Below are 17350 nucleotides of genomic sequence, written 5' to 3'. Positions count from 1 at the left end.
CCAATTCACAAAGAAATTAGACTACAGGGCCTCCAAACTCCAGACACTAACAACGACAGACCGTTTACGTTCAAAGAAATTCAAAAGGCCATCAACTCGCTTGCTAATAAGAAGGCCCCTGGGCTGGACCAAATTACAGCGGAAGTGATAAAAAGAATACACAAGCACATCCCTATTGTACTGGTCCATCTTTACAATGTTTGTCTGAGACTTGAATGTTTCCCGACCAGTTGGAAACAAGCAAACGTCAAATTAATCTCCAAGAAGGATAATCCGAGCAAGCCAGAGGACTTTAGGCCCATAAGCCTACTACCAGTGATGGGAAAAATTTTAGATGGCCTCATAATAAAAAGAATCAATTGGCATTAATACAGGAGCAAAAACATGAATAAAAACCAAATGGGCTTTAAACAAGGGTAATCAACAATCGACGCAGCAATGAAAGTTAAAGAGTGTGTCCACAAAGCATGGAAAAAGGAACAACACGCGATGTTGATAAAAATAGAATTCAGAAAGGCATTTGACCACATGTGGTGGCCTGGGATACTACAAAGATTAGATGAAATACGTTGCCCACAAAATCTAAGAAACATACTAAAAGACTACCTGACGAACAGACAAGCAGGCTTTCATTCCAACAGTATAAATATTACAAAGGAAAGATCAACCGAACAAGAGGGTGCTCGCAGGGTTCCAGGAGCGGACCAGGGCTATGGAACCTGTCCTTTGATGGCCTTCTAAACCGGGTCCCAAATACTGAAGAAGTCAGAATTCAAGCTTTCGCAGACGATGCTTTAGTTATGGTGGCTAACCAAAATTGTAACAGATTAGAAGACAAAGCAAACGAGATACTAAAAAATCATACAGGAATGGAGCACCAATTATAAACAGCCCATTAACCACCAGAAGTGCGAGGCGGTAGTTTGTACCAGAAAAGATAAAGGAAATCAACTTAAAAAACCCATAGGAATTAAGATAGACAGGAAAAATATAAAGAATGTCCCATACATCAAATATTTAGGAATCTACTTCGACAGACAACTAAGCTGGAAGACGCACATACAGGAAATATACCGAAAAGTAACAGAAAGGGCAAACTTATTAGAACAGCTAAGCAGAAATACTTGGGGAATGGGCCCAAGGAATACAAAACTTTTCTACAAAGGTGCCATAGAGCCTGCAATACTTTACAAAGTCCAGGTATGGGGCGAGGCTATCGACAAAATTCATAATAAACGAAGACTGCTCACAATCCAAAGGAAAGCAGCGGTACAGATAAATAGAGCTTATAGAACTTTACCAACCGACGCGTTGCTCGTCTTGGCGAAACTAAAACCAATACACTTGGTGGCTAAAGAAATAATTTGGGAAAGGAATCTACTTAAAGAAAAATTGAAAGACAAGACCGAAGAAGAAATTAAAATAGATATAAAAACTGGAAAACTCCCAGACGACAAGCAGCTTATAGAAAGGATTATTAAAAACGATACTGAGGACATAGATAAATCAAAAACCATTACAGACCCTGCAGAGATGGAAAGCTACACAGTAATAATGGACCATCAAGAAATCAACAACAAGGACAAACATATAACTATCTACACAGATGGCTCACGCACGCAAACAGGTATTGGAAGTGGAATATACATTATCAATGAAAAAAGAAGAACAATATACCAAGCATCACTAAAGATAGCAAATTATTGCACGACCATACAGGCAGAAATGTACGCAATCTACAAAGCTCTGCAATTTATACACAACAACAAAATTAGAAACCCCATCAACATTTATACAGATAGCAGAGCAACGCTTCAACTCTTGGATTCCAAAAAGAGAAAAACGAAGCTCACTAACGACATTATAGATATCTCCGATATTACAAATAAAAGACAACGGTTAACATATATCTAAATACCAGGCCACAAGGGGCATTCCGGGAATGAAAAAGCAGACATGCTGGCCAAAGGTGGAACAAAACTGGAAAACCCAGTCAATTATAGCAGGATTGCCGTAAGGGAAATCAAAAATTAACTAAGAAAAATCACAGACCAAATATGGCAACAGGAATGGAACACATCATCAACCGGACGTCACACTTACAAGTTTTTTCCAAAAATCAGTAACAGACTTACCAACAAGCATTACAAACCATCCTTTGGAGTCACGCAGTGCATGACGAACCATGGGAACTTCCAGGTGTATCTCTACCGCTTCAACATTACGGATAACCCCAATTGTGACGTAGACACCGACCAAGAAGGAAACATGCAACACTACCTGTTCAAGTGCACAAAATATTCCACGCACCGGGAGAAACTCATAGACGCATGTCTTAGGTCAGGTCATAACTGGCCCCCTAAAGAAACTAACATAGTGGAAAACAAAACTGTTTTTAAAGCATTTGAAAAATACATAGAAGATACAAAAACCCTCACACAAACGAACTACAAAAACGGCCAAAGAGAAGCGGTCATCAATGTAGACTCAGAGGAAGAGGAAAACGAAGATGAAGACGCCGAAAAAGTTGAAGCCAGAAGTGAAGACGAAGACAGCAGTGAAGACGAAGAAGACGAAGACACCACGGACTCTTAAGTTGGTGCTTTTGTGCTCACTGTGACAATAGGACAATTGGTCATCAAAATTACACTGTTGATACTTTTCTTTGTAAGGGGGCCATGAGCAAGCTACTGTGGTTCCCCCCTCTCCTAGAGAGGGCAGCAATGGGCAAGTAGCCATTGCTTGACTCACCTTTCATTGGTAGTGGTTTCCCCAAGACGGGGAACTACAAGTGTTACCAAATTGTAACTTGTCTTCTTTGTAAATACGAAAAATGTTGTAATTGAGTAACTATTGTCGGGACTTACTGTCAATTGAATTTTGTAAATATTTGTTATCTTTGTACATATGTTTTTGTTTAATAAATGCCGGCGCTGGCGCTCTCTGGGTCCCATGCCTTCTTTCACACTTTCCTATCTCACTATCTTTCACACTTCAAATCTCATACTTTCCCTTTTTTCTTATTTCCATAGGGCTAAGTCTGTCGCTATCTAGACAGACAGCTCTCTACTCTCTTTCTTAACATGTCCAAGTGCCTAAAACGACCGTATTATCACTCTCTTGCCCTTCTCCCCGTTCCTCTCGCCACTCGTACTATTTAAAGAGTTCCACGACGACAACTTACGACCAATCAGGGTCCTTTCTTTCTCCGGGAGCTTTCAATAACGTCCGCTCTCCTCCCGACAAAACAGCTTACTATCATGTCCATTCTGTGTTTACATTTTTCTAGCTGACAAACACGTGGCAAACACATTGACGCGTACAGACGAGTCCCATAAACGGAGACGCTACACCTTTTGTCTTCCCGACCGTTTATAAACACAACGCCAGGTGGGACCAATTACCAAGGTCGTATTGCTTTTAGACCTGTCCTGCTAAAAGCGGACCTTTACAGGGGGTGTAGCCCTTGCTGCACTGAACGGCAACGTCACAATTGCTGCAAGCAATAGCGCATGTAGCAAAGTGGCAACGCTGACAATATAGACTTATGTGCCATTATTTAGAAAGTTAATTGAGTATTTGCGGATCCGCACCTGGGGCTAAATCCAGCACGCCGAAGAATGCGCTGGATCCAGCTGGATTGCTGGATGAGGGATCCAGCAATTGCAATCTCTATTTGCCACATACCAAAACCGAATACCTAAATTTTACTGCATTAAGTAGCATAAGTCTGTAAATTTCTATACATTTGGCAAGTTGAAAACTATAAAAAGTGTTTAGCACTTTACTACTGCATGATATTATAATTATTTGGAATAACGAGCTTTTACAAGCAAGTGGAAAAGAATCACGAGTTTTCAGATTGGCGTCAATTACACTAGACAACAAAAAAAAGTTTTTGACTGTTTCCTTTATTTCAGTGAGTGATTTAAATCTTACTAATTTAGGAGTGAGAAAAGTGAATATAACTAAAAAAAATTTTTTTAGCTCTTGTTTCTGTGGTATACAATAGGTGATTTTTACAGCATAAGAGAAAAGGATACATTTTAATTACATATGCTGACAACACTGAAAGTGCTTTTGAATGTTTTTAAAATTACAGTAACATTCTAACAGTTCTAAATTGATAAAAAAAATACCTGGCAGGTGGTGCGATATGAAGAGAATCATGTGCTGACTTCATGCAATCGTTTTCTTTTGGCTTGCCTCTTGTAAGTGAGTTCTGGTGCATCCAGTGGTGATATTCAGTGTGTTCGCACAGGTTCGGCCGAACCCGTTGTTAAAAGTTTGAGTTTTCCGAACCTTGTTAAACACACGGAACATTTCTCAGTGGTTTTGTTTTTTATTAAAAAATATATTAAAATATACGTATTATACTTTGTAATACTACTAAACTAGAGCCTTATACCCCGTTCGCACCGAGCATTTCAATCTAGATTGTGAGCAAGGTCGAGGACTATGTCTTTGTGCGATCTCTCTCGATCGTTTCAATCTCGACCGAAACGAGGTTTAATCGCGATCGATTCAAGAGAGTTATTGAAACTAGATCCAGTCATAAGAGAGATCTCACAATCTCAAGGGCACGAGAAAATATGGCTGTGGAACACCTGTCGGGCTATGGACAGCAAAATAAAAAAAATATTGTATTACGAGAGATGATGACATCTGTCTACTATGAGTAGTGGCATTCGGGGTGAAAAATTTCTCTGCCTAAAAAAGAAAAAATCGACAGCACTTACTAATATACTATTGTTACTTGCTCTTCGCCCAGGGCCGCTTACGTTCCAAATACCACTGATTATTAGATATATCGCGAAAAAAGGTATTGTATTTATTTTTATCCAAAACTTTCACTTCGTTTGTCGGTGATTGTCAGAGAAAAATTTTCTACTAGCGAAGTCTTTGTTAACTATTTCGAATATCACCACTGGGTGCATCCCTACACGCAGACCAGAAGTAATCCACCAGCATTGCTTTATTCCAACGGCCCTGATATTTTTGTTACAATACAGAAATATCCAGGAGGAATCTTTTTCCATGTTCATCACTGAGAGCTCCACAACTAGTAGGGCAAAACTCTTCTAATCTAAAGGGAACTATCAGAGTGTCTTTTGATAAATTTTAATAAAATTAAGTTAATAATTACATTAAAAGTATACAAACTCTATGATAAATTTGTGGCATTCACCAAAAGTGTTCATCAGAGTTATTAGCACTGAAATGTCGTACTATTTCATAGTTGTTTGACACAAATATGCAAATTTTTAAAAGTGAAAGGGTCGCGGAGAAAGACAGCGCTATTACATTTAAGAATAAATTTGGAATATTCGAAAATAGGAGAATAAAATGTAAATATTCAGAACTTTATAGCAGAACTTAAACGTTTATGTGATAATGTTTGGCCTACAAAAAATATTTGTAGGCCTAATATTTCAGACGTTGATAAACAGGTAGCCAAACTGCTTTTTAATGCATTTAGCGATATCTTAAGTAGTTATGCAAGTAAAGAAGACAAAGAGTTTTGTCAGGTGGAAAATTATAATTTGATTATAGATAGGCCTATTTCAGATAATAAAATAACACGTCTGCTATAAGAGAAAGAAATTGATAACGCAGACACTGACAGTGAATCAGGATATTCAGATGACGATGGAAAATCCGATAAAAATATAATATCAACAAAACGAAGAGAAGAAATTCTTAACTTTCATAAGAAACACCCAAAATAGAAATTACACATATTACAGCAAAAAAAAGCTAAAGAATTAAAACGTTTTAGTGATTTATCTGAATGGGAAAAACAATTTAAATCTCGAAAGCATAGAATTGAAACGTTAAAAAATCATTAATGGACATACTAAACGCATGTCTGACAAAGCTCGAAGCAGCTATAAAATAGTTAAAGTAAAACAAATATCAAGCAATGGGATCGGTTATTGTATATTTAAAAAACAATAATCTTTAAAAAATTGTAAAATTTCTTAAAAATAAACGAGTTTGTAAAAATAACTCTTTTCTATCCGACTTCGAAAGAGCTAAGAACTGAGATGGACACCTTGGAAATTAATAAATACTTCTTACTTTATTATTCACCAACCATGCGTTATCATTCAAAATATCCAAATGCATTTCGCAAGATTTTCTTTGCCTCTTCAGTGGATATTACACCTTTACGACAGTGTTACATTTATATTCTATCAAATTTTCCCAGCATGCATCTACAGATAATCCGGTATTCAGATTGATGACATAATTTGCATAATTTTTGATACAATAATGTTCCGCGATACGTCTTGTTACAATATTTTCAAATTTATACAATATTTTGATACTATTTCTATTTATGATACAATTATTATTTTTACAATGTTGATACCATGGAGATTCACTTCGCTTCAGGCGAATTGCCGCTTCATGCTCTTTAACACGTTGTTCAAGCTGTCTTCCCGTTTCTCCAACGTAGATCTTACTTTCTGGGCATGTACATATTAGTTTGTAGACGACTCCTGCTGTTTTCAAAGGGTCTTGTGCATGTCCTACTATTCCTCTGTTTACCACATAAATACTTTTGCTTAATCTATTTTTCTGTTCGCCCACTAAGTTGACAGAACAATTATTAAAGTTATTTTTATATTTTTCATAGAACTTTTTAATATATGGTATTTTAATGTATAGGTTTTTACTTTTTTCTTCTTTTACATTATATCTACTTATTGTATAACAATTATACCACTTACGTATTACTTGTTGAGGGTAATCGTTAAGCAGATATTTTTTAAACAGATTTTCAGTTTCAAGTTCTATATACTTCTGTAATGTCGTTCTGTTGAGGATTTTTCTTAGTTCCATTATAAAAACGTTTCTCTTTATACCTAAAGGACAGTATGATTTATAGTTTATTACTTTATTATTATTACAGATTTTTGTATACTTACGAAACAGTAGTGTTTTTTCGTTTCGTGTGATTGTAACATCTAAATAGTTAATTTCATTATTTTTCTCTTCTTCGTAGGTGAATCTAATATCATTATTTAAACTGTTTGCATAAGTTTCGATGTTTTGGGCTGTGGTAATATTGGAGTCATATAGGATTAATATGTCGTCTACATACCTGGCGTAGAAGGAAATACCTTGGAACTGGAAAATCTTTTGATCTAATGATGTCATGCATATATCTGCAATCTTCGGGCCTATAACGGACCCCATTGCTATCCCATCTTTTTGTCGATAAAAGTCTGTAGCAACCGAAAAATAGTTATTTTTAAAAGCAAATTGTATAAATTCTAAAACGTAATTAGGTAAACTATAATTACTTAAACATTCTAAAATAAAGTTCCACTTAATTGATGGGTACATTGATTTTACATCTAGACTCATAAGTCTAAAGGATTCCTTATTTTGACCATATAACAAATGCGAAATTAGTTGGTCTGTATTTTTTATACTGTAGCTAGAATCTGGTATACATTGTAAATAATTTTTTATATAATGTTCTAAATTATACAATATAGAATATTTAAAATCCACAAGAGGTCTATAAACATTTCCTATTTTATGGGTTTTAAGTCTGATATTAAGTTGCGGTATGCGTATCTTGTTAAAATCTATTATCTTTTTATATTCTTGATTTGCAAATTCTTTTTTATATTTCTTCATCAACTTCATTAATCCTTTTTTGATATCTTCGGTTGGGTTATTATGCAGTTGTTCATATTCATCAGTAGATACTATTTCTTTTTTCTTTAATTGTAGATCTGAATTCGTAATAATTATGAGTGCATGAGATTTATCTGCTTTTATAATAGATAATTGTTTATGTTTAAAGTATTTCGTTAATCTATTCATCTTATTAGTTATATTAATTGCTTTTTTATCTACTATATATTGGTTATATGCACCTTTACCTTTGAACTTTTGGAGATCTTTACTTAAGTGTATTCTCAACTGTTCTTTTTCTTTTGATTTTCCCGAGATTCGCCGAATAGCACTCTCAATTTCTGCTACAACTTCAATTGACTTTGAAAAAATGGGGAAGTTCATATTATCTCCATACGACAATAGTCGTAAGTAATCATTCGGAACATCAACGTTTGTCAAATTTATAATTAATTTATTTAGCCATTCTTCCTTATCTGCTGTTGAGGGGTAATCAAATTTTTGTGTTAGTTTAATACTCTTTTTTACTTTATACTGATCATTAGTATTCTTATTATCACTATTTTTGTTATTGTCATTTTTACTGTTATCAGTTTTCTTCATTAATTTAATTTTTTTAGATAATAAATACATCTGTTTACCTTTTTTCTTTATAACAGACTTTATGATTGATCTTTCTATCTTGACTATGTCGCCATATCGAACACTGGTTTTGATAGACTTTGGCAGTTGTAATGTTGCTGGTGTATGCTGTTCACGTAAAAAACATTTAAAGTAATTTCTGTCGATCTTCAATCTTTCCATCTTCAGTTTCAGCTCCTCTATTCCCATCATTCTGTTATTAAACTTGTTAAACAAATATCAAGCAATGGGATCGGTTATTGTATATTTAAAAAACAATAATCTTTAAAAAATTGTAAAATTTCTTAAAAATAAACGAGTTTGTAAAAAGAGTAGGAAAGAAAAGGTATAAAGAAAAACGTTTTTATAATGGAACTAAGAAAAATCCTCAACAGAACGACATTACAGAAGTATATAGAACTTGAAACTGAAAATCTGTTTAAAAAATATCTGCTTAACGATTACCCTCAACAAGTAATACGTAAGTGGTATAATTGTTATACAATAAGTAGATATAATGTAAAAGAAGAAAAAAGTAAAAACCTATACATTAAAATACCATATATTAAAAAGTTCTATGAAAAATATAAAAATAACTTTAATAATTGTTCTGTCAACTTAGTGGGCGAACAGAAAAATAGATTAAGCAAAAGTATTTATGTGGTAAACAGAGGAATAGTAGGACATGCACAAGACCCTTTGAAAACAGCAGGAGTCGTCTACAAACTAATATGTACATGCCCAGAAAGTAAGATCTACGTTGGAGAAACGGGAAGACAGCTTGAACAACGTGTTAAAGAGCATGAAGCGGCAATTCGCCTGAAGCGAAGTGAATCTCCATGGTATCAACATTGTAAAAATAATAATTGTATCATAAATAGAAATAGTATCAAAATATTGTATAAATTTGAAAATATTGTAACAAGACGTATCGCGGAACATTATTGTATCAAAAATTATGCAAATTATGTCATCAATCTGAATACCGGATTATCTGTAGATGCATGCTGGGAAAATTTGATAGAATATAAATGTAACACTGTCGTAAAGGTGTAATATCCACTGAAGAGGCAAAGAAAATCTTGCGAAATGCATTTGGATATTTTGAATGATAACGCATGGTTGGTGAATAATAAAGTAAGAAGTATTTATTAATTTCCAAGGTGTCCATCTCAGTTCTTAGCTCTTTCGAAGTCGGATAGAAAAGAGTTATTTTTACAAACTCGTTTATTTTTAAGAAATTTTACAATTTTTTAAAGATTATTGTTTTTTAAATAGTTAAAGTAAATCAATTAAAAATATGGGCATTACAGAAATTTCTTCAATTAAATAGTTTAATTAAGTTTACAGCTAGTAATTCTTGGGTTGCAAAATTTAAAAAGGAATATAGATTAGTATCTCAAAAGATTACAAAACTTGTAAATGAAACAGAAATAGTGAACGAAAAGGATATTTTAGTAAAAGCTGCGACATTTCATACAACAGTAAAAAATTTATTGCATCTTATTCGCGTAACTTCATATTCAATACGGATCAGTGTGGTTTTTCATACGAAATGATTTCACCAAAAACACTTTCATATAAGAGAGAAGAAAATACTATTGGATTTGCACATTTTTCAAGTAATAGAGTTTCGTATTCCTACACTGTTCAATATTTAATTAATGATAACGGACGAGTTGTAAGTAATGTATTTATTTGCATACAAGAGGCTTTTAGAACCTTTGGACGTAGAGTTGAAACATCGCTGTTTAATGCCTCAAACGTAACTGTTACAGCTAGCTCATCGGGCAAATTTTCTACAGCAATTATTACAAACTATGTAAAAGATGTATTACCTCCAAAAATAACATAAAACTAGGTAATAATAGGTCTAACCTAATAATAGGTAATAATATGTCTAAACTAACTAATAATAGGTCTCACAGACTTGGCGCGACTTTAGTTAATTTTATTTGTCGATTTTGAAGCTTTTCAAGATTTTTATAATTAAAAATTGACAGGTTGGCGATATATAAAATATTTTTTACGTTTCGTAGAGTTAGATTAATGACAAATTTGATTGTTACTAGCATTAATAATTATTTATAAAACTTGTTCATAGTCTCAAAGTCAAGCTATTTGAATTAATGTTCTGTAGACATATATCGTGTATTGTGTACGAATGATATAATCTATTAAACAACAGATGCGAAAAATAATAGCATGCGGTAAAATACTGAAACAATTCTGGATTATTGACAACTTTTCGAACAATGCCAGATAATCCGAGAATTTTAAATTATTAGGTGCTGGATTAATGAATCGCTATATAATGTTCAATATGTATCTACACTTGATTACTTTGTACACTAGTTTTACGTGTATACAAAGTGAAAAATGATTAATTCTAACCGGAATAAGTTGCCAACATAAGTAATAAGCCACATTCGAAAAAGCTAACTAAAACTTTTGAAGCTATTTCGCTCCAATTGGATTTGGTACAGTGTTTTTATAAACCCTATAAAATCTTGATTTGTATAAAAGAAATAACTTTATTCTATCGAACAAACTAATTGAAAACTTTGTATAAATCTCTGGAACCAAGTATCACAAAAATAAACATCGTATCACGCGGCAGTGGAAATGGGATAATGGCTTCCACACAGCGTGTCTACGTAAAAACTATGACTTCTAATCTACCCTAATATTTTTCAAACAATACTTTTAGTTTAAATTTATTAGTTGTGTATTTCGCAAACCAGCTGACGCCTATAACAAATGATTAGACTTTTGGATAAATTCGTTTCTTATAATTCTTTTAATACATTTTTAAAGACAAATTTAACAAATTTTTATACATATATTTTTTTATTTCTACTGCAGTATCCAACATTATTATAGGATAACACCAAATCTTAGTTAAATTAATTTTTTTTTTTAAATTAATTGAATTTTAATTGAATCAGAAGATATCTATTGGAAGACATAGTTATGATATAATATAGAATTTATTAAAATAACATTTATTGATAATGAAAGTAAGAGAATAAATGTAATTATATTACATATAAAAATATAATTTATATACAGTACAAGGAAAGCGGCACTTCCACCACTTCCAATGACGGCACGTTACTAGAAATTACCTAAAAAAATACGGCGAAACCTCGATATGGCGCCAACCAAGACGACGTGGGCTACGCATCGTAAAATCTTATTCGCACTAAATTTTATTTAGAATTAATATTAACGTAGAATTAAATCAAATTTGCAGTCTTCATTTCGGTGGTAGCTATGCAATTTTCAACTATTTATTAAGAAAATGTCTCTCTCGTGTTCTAAAATGTCTGAAGTCTAAATTCACTTCGAGCTGTTGAATGAGCTCCAGTTAACTCTATGCAAAAATAATTTTATTGTAATTGATCTTTATTTTTATAAAAATATAAAACTTAATTAATCTTTGTGTAAATTACGAATTATACAGTTTATTATGGAAGAAACAACTTAACTGATTTCTGAAAAATTTGAAAAGCTACATCGGCTATAAATATGGCTTGACAAACATACAGAATATATCGCATAAATTGCAGTATGTTTTGAATGATAATGGCTATCTCATAACATCTAATAAAGATATTCAGCTAAAAATTGAATAATTCAAAAAACAAACTTTTGACATCTTCACATATTTTGAACACAGCATATCATTTTATTTGCATGAAAGACTACTTTCCGTATATCTACGTATTCTGAGGAATGCGAAAACAAAGAATACTTTAGTATCTCAGGATAAGATAAAGACTAATAAAAAACAAAATTCTGCACAGTTAACTGTTTGCAAAAGGCATTGATGCTACAAAAGTTTGACAGTTAAAAATCCAGAGGATAAATTGAGGGTGGTGACCTATGATATCTCGCATAAGCTCAGACTTAATGACGATTTAACCTGTTATTCGTACTGACAGTTTTTTAAACTCATTTTTTCTTTCAAAATTAAATATTTGCCCTGTTATAATAATTAATAACATAAAAAATTTTAAAGCAAAAACTTATAACAAATAGCGCCACACAAATTTATTAATTATCATCAACAATACAAATGTTATTTTTAAATTAAAATAACAGTGGAAAAGTTACACAACACTCTGCTAGACATTTTTATTGCTATGAGTAGTACGTTTCTATTAGTTGATTAAATCACAAACGCGTGTCTCGTATCAGGCCTTCATTTGAATTTAAAAAATTTTTGCTATTATATAAAGTACTTTCTTTTTCGGAGTGATTAAAAAACTTCTAAATGCAAACTCCAACTGTGTCCAGACCATCACTTTACTTAAATTCTATCTCCAAATATCATTAAAAATTATTGGACTTCCTTATAACTCCATAAAAAATTCTAAAATACAGAAAAATTTATGACATGTAATTTATATATTTGTGTGATTGTCAATATTTTGTTCTTAATTCTAGATGTACTATTGTTGGGATTAAGCAATGTTTCGTTCTGCTAAGCTTCAGGGCAAGTCTGTACTCACAGACAACTTTAATTAATCAAACTTTTCTGCTTGTATAATTCAGGAAAATTATGGCAATTCTGCAACATTCGACCGACAAGGTTTTTAGTCTTGGACATGAAACGTCGATAAACGTTAAAAAAAATGAGGTTTGAATTTGTACAGATATTTGTATTTGTGTGTTTGAAGCAGTCATTTGGAAGCTTAATAATCCTTGTTCTTTATGTCGAATATATTCAAAATTAGTCTAAAAAGTTTGGTTTTACGGAGAATTAATACTATTAAATTTTGACGGTTAAAATTCAATACGGTGAAAAGAGGAAAATAATTGTTTATTAAATCTCTAGTATAGTCAGATTTAAGACGATTTTTCGCATTATTAGCATTCACAGATTTTCATAAATCTAATCTTTATCCTCAAAGTTGAGATTGATGTCATGTTATAATAATTAAAAATACAAAAAATTTTTTCATAAAATATCATAAAAGATAACACTACACACTCAGTAATAATGATAACAAAAATGTTATAAAACTCGCTGCTGGATATTTTATTGTTTAGTCGAAAGTATTAAAACTTCAGAAACGTAACGGTAATATAATTACTTTATTAGCTTAATGTCTAGAGTACATGTAATAAATTTTAGATATATATTTTTAATATTCATATTAGACGCATATACAATTGAATATCCAAATAATTGCCATTTACAATCAGAGACCATTAAACTTTTTCTGTTAAAATTAACGCGTACAATTAAGTTTTAAATAAGGCTATAAGTCCGAAAATCAGCCATGACATACGTCTTCTCTTGTTTTTTACGTTAGACAAACAATTGTGGGCCGTGGTAAGTTGTGATGTGCATTTGCCAAGTGACGTAGTTAGTAATGATGTATATTTGTTTATAATTGGAAAATAATGCCTTCCGGGATAACTTCTAGAACAACTGGCCCCTATTCAGGCGTTACGGACGTGGAGAAAACCCGGAAAACTCCACGTGGCCAGCCGGCCCGGCAAGACGCAAAACCGCGACCAAACTTTTAGTGTTCAGGAACGGAACTTCATAGCCTCTAGTCGGCAATATTCTACGTTGCCATCAATGGCCATTATTTAAAAATTTGACTAAGTTTACAAATAGTTATTTTATAGTATATCAAATATTAAATGCACATTAATAAACAAGAAGTGAAACATACAGTTGTTTCGAGTTACAAAACTTGTAAATACATAAGCTTGATACATTCGTTAATTGAAATTTGTGCTTATACAAATTTTTCGAAAATTATTGTAATATCTGTTAAATAATAGTTTTGACGTGATGCAATATAAATGACTATAAAAACTACTGTGTAAGATTTGAAATTATTGTACGTTTACATTGGCGTTCGAATCAATCTGATGACCATAAAATACAGGATGAGATTTCTTACTTTGCAATCAACTTACTTGCGTCAAAAAGTGCAACAAAAAAAGCTATTACATATCATGTTATAAATTAATATTTTTGTAGTATATTTTGAACTATTCATTATTGTCTTCTTTATTGTAGCATATAATTTGCAGGAATGGGTGATAACTTTTAAAATTTAACACACATCCGCTTATCCGGCTTACAGTTTATTTTAATATGATCTATTATGCGTTATCGCTTTTATGAAAAAGCTGCTCGTACCCCTTCTGTTTCCGTGTATTAAAATTTCGTTTTTGTGTATAGCATTGTTTTTGGTGCACCATGTCAACCGAAATAACGAGTAACTTAATTTTTATTCGATATTTGTTTTCAGCTATTTAAATGCAAGCAGTATGACAAAAATGGTTTTATAATCGAAATTCCTGATTTACTCTGATGTGATTACATAAACGACAGATATTTTATGCTACTTCTCTCTTGTCACATGCTCGAAATGCGAATGACAATTGAAGAAACCATACTATGGAAAGCTTCGATATGCCATTCAAACTATACTAGTAATTACAATATAACGTGGTTATTTGTTAAGTCAAGAGAAATCAATTCGAATCTCTGTAACGTCAACATTCGGAAAAATAAGCCGAATACGTGCATTACAACAGTTGTATATTCTAAGTTAATTATAAGCGTGTTTAAACGTTCTCTATGAAACAACGTTTTTAAGTATATTTATGTATTGTTCTACAGATTTTATCTGCAATTTGACATTTAGCATCCAGCTCCAAATTTTTAGCTTTTAATCATTAATTTACACGAAAACAAATCAAAAACATAACTGTCAATCGACGAAACCTTGTTTTATCACATTTTATAAGTATTGTTGCTGAAAAAGTAAAATATAATAAAAAATCGTAATAAGAAAAAGTAACTAGTATAACGAATACAGCATTATTACGTGAATTTACAAATATGATTATAAATTAATTAACAATATTGAATGGCCTCACTTTGCATTTTCTGCTTCTAATCTTTTTTATCTTGTTAAAAAGAATTTCTGTAATAAATACTACAGAAGCGATTAAATATCCTGTAAGTAATAAATAGAGTAAACCCTTAATATCATCCATTTTCAGAGGTTCATTATTAGTATCGATTGTCTTGTCATCGAAGAAGTCGTTTCTTCTTTTCTCATTAACAAGGTCTCTGTCAATTTTCTCAGATAATTCACTTTCTTGAATACGATTTATTCTGTTAAATATAAATAAAAATTATTACTCTTTAGTATTAGTCTTCTGTATATAGAGAGAACATTACTTGAGTTAACACTTAAATAGTTAATCTTACATTATTTGCCATAAAAAAATTACGTCAAAAACTAGTCATTTTTTATAAATTAAATAAATTTTATGTGAAATTTATAAAAATCGATACTACATATTTTGCAGCATGTCTCGTTATACAAAGTTCTAGTAATATTCAGCGATTGAGTGAATAAAACTACTGAACACCAGTCGTTTAACGCTCCTTTATTTCTAGTCATTGGAATGCCTACATGTAAATTCGCATGTTTTATTGTAAGTGTTTGAAATCTAAACAATAGCCCGTAATAAAGAATAAACTCAAATATAAGTTATGAATTTTGATGGTTTTATTGCCGTATTATAATCTCATGATTATATTTGTATAACATGGTATAAATTTATTTTACTATAAAAATGATAACTGCTTTTTAGTTGTTACTGATAGAAAAATACGTTATGATGTTAACGAAAAGATGAGAAATTGTGTTTTCTATTTATTGTCTACATATAATATAAAATATCAATAATTATTTTTAAATATGACATTGTAGCGTAAATCATAGTTAAACGGTAAATAAAACATCTGCAAGCAAAAACTTAAAAAGTAAATTTTATTTAAAAAAAAAAACTATAAATTAAATATTTTATAACTTTATATATATATATATATTATAATATTTTTATGTACGCAATTATATACTAAACTTGAATATTTGCGGAGTTTCGCATACGTGAATTGTTATGATATCAATCCCTCACATAAACCAGGTAGAATACAATACATTTTGATTATTTATATAAATATTTCATAATTCATACACGAATTAAAAATACAACTTTTATATTAATTAATAAATATCGGGTATTAATTGCGTACTTGTTGCAAGTTACTTCTAGTTTCTTCCTCATTTGTTAAAAATGTCATCGCCATTCTAAAGTGTTATGGAAGCTGCACATTTTTGTTTTGCAATACCACGGTGTTCGCTATAGTAATTGTAAAATTTATGATTATCTTCAGTTATTGCACTCCATAAACAACTACCGCAACAGAGAACTTGTTCTGTCACTTTGTGAGGTATAATAAAATTAATTCTACATATTACCAGATACAATAAACTTACGCGCTAACATTATACAGAATTATACTAATAAGTTTAAATTCACTGAAATGACGTGTCGTCTGACGTTGATCGCTAGTCGAGTTTTTCCGCAGAAAGACCAAAAATACTAATGTTCAGTGGCAAATTGTAAGTGGTAGAAACACATTCTTTATACCTACGTTTTAGAGATTTCTTCAGCATAATTCACTTTGAGTAAGTTGATTTGTATTAACTGAAAATTCGTATAAAGTATGTCTTCTGAGATAAAGATTACTTCTTTTTGCCGTTCGTTCATGCTCAATTCAATTTCCTGTCTTGATGCTAGCACGGCGTGAGGTTCATTAAGTACTTTTTCAATTAGTCCTCTGAACTGCTCATAATCGAAATAATTTTGGATTGCTAGATTTTCAGTAAAGATTTTGATGACACTATTATCAACTGTTTCACCCAAGTATTTCATCTACAAAATATAAATAAATGAAATTCATGCAAATTAATATACACACGCAACTCTATTTTTTTTATACAGGATCTAACTTGTAGTTGCAAATTCATAATGCTCTAGAATTTGTGTATAAACATATTTAATTATAACTATTTTTACGATATTATAATCATTCCAATTGTGAGTTAACTGTATAAGGCATTCATAGAAACAATGTTTTTGTAGGTGTAGATTTATCTAGAGTATAAACGTTGTGTTTCAATTTAAATTAAGAGATACAATTTTACATGTAGCTGACTATTTGTCTACGATATATTTA

The 17350-nt window shown here is 31.6% G+C and overlaps 2 long non-coding RNA genes across 2 annotated transcripts; one reads left to right on the top strand and one right to left on the bottom strand.

Moving 5' to 3' along the window:
- Positions 1-6063: 6063 nt before the first annotated feature.
- On the bottom strand, positions 6064-6798 carry LOC136978139 (uncharacterized). Its single transcript, XR_010881181.1, has 2 exons — positions 6738-6798; positions 6064-6596 (listed from the first exon to the last, which is right to left on the bottom strand). It is a non-coding gene; the product is annotated as an uncharacterized lncRNA (long non-coding RNA).
- Positions 6799-8697: 1899 nt separating this feature from the next.
- On the top strand, positions 8698-9432 carry LOC136978138 (uncharacterized). Its single transcript, XR_010881180.1, has 2 exons — positions 8698-8758; positions 8900-9432. It is a non-coding gene; the product is annotated as an uncharacterized lncRNA (long non-coding RNA).
- Positions 9433-17350: the final 7918 nt, after the last annotated feature.

This window comes from Centruroides vittatus, unplaced genomic scaffold, assembly GCF_030686945.1.
Source record: "Centruroides vittatus isolate TY-2023 unplaced genomic scaffold, ASM3068694v2 contig_499, whole genome shotgun sequence".
NCBI lineage: Eukaryota > Metazoa > Arthropoda > Arachnida > Scorpiones > Buthidae > Centruroides > Centruroides vittatus.
Note: the sequence above shows the minus strand (reverse complement) of the source record. Positions and strands in the feature narration are given on the sequence as shown.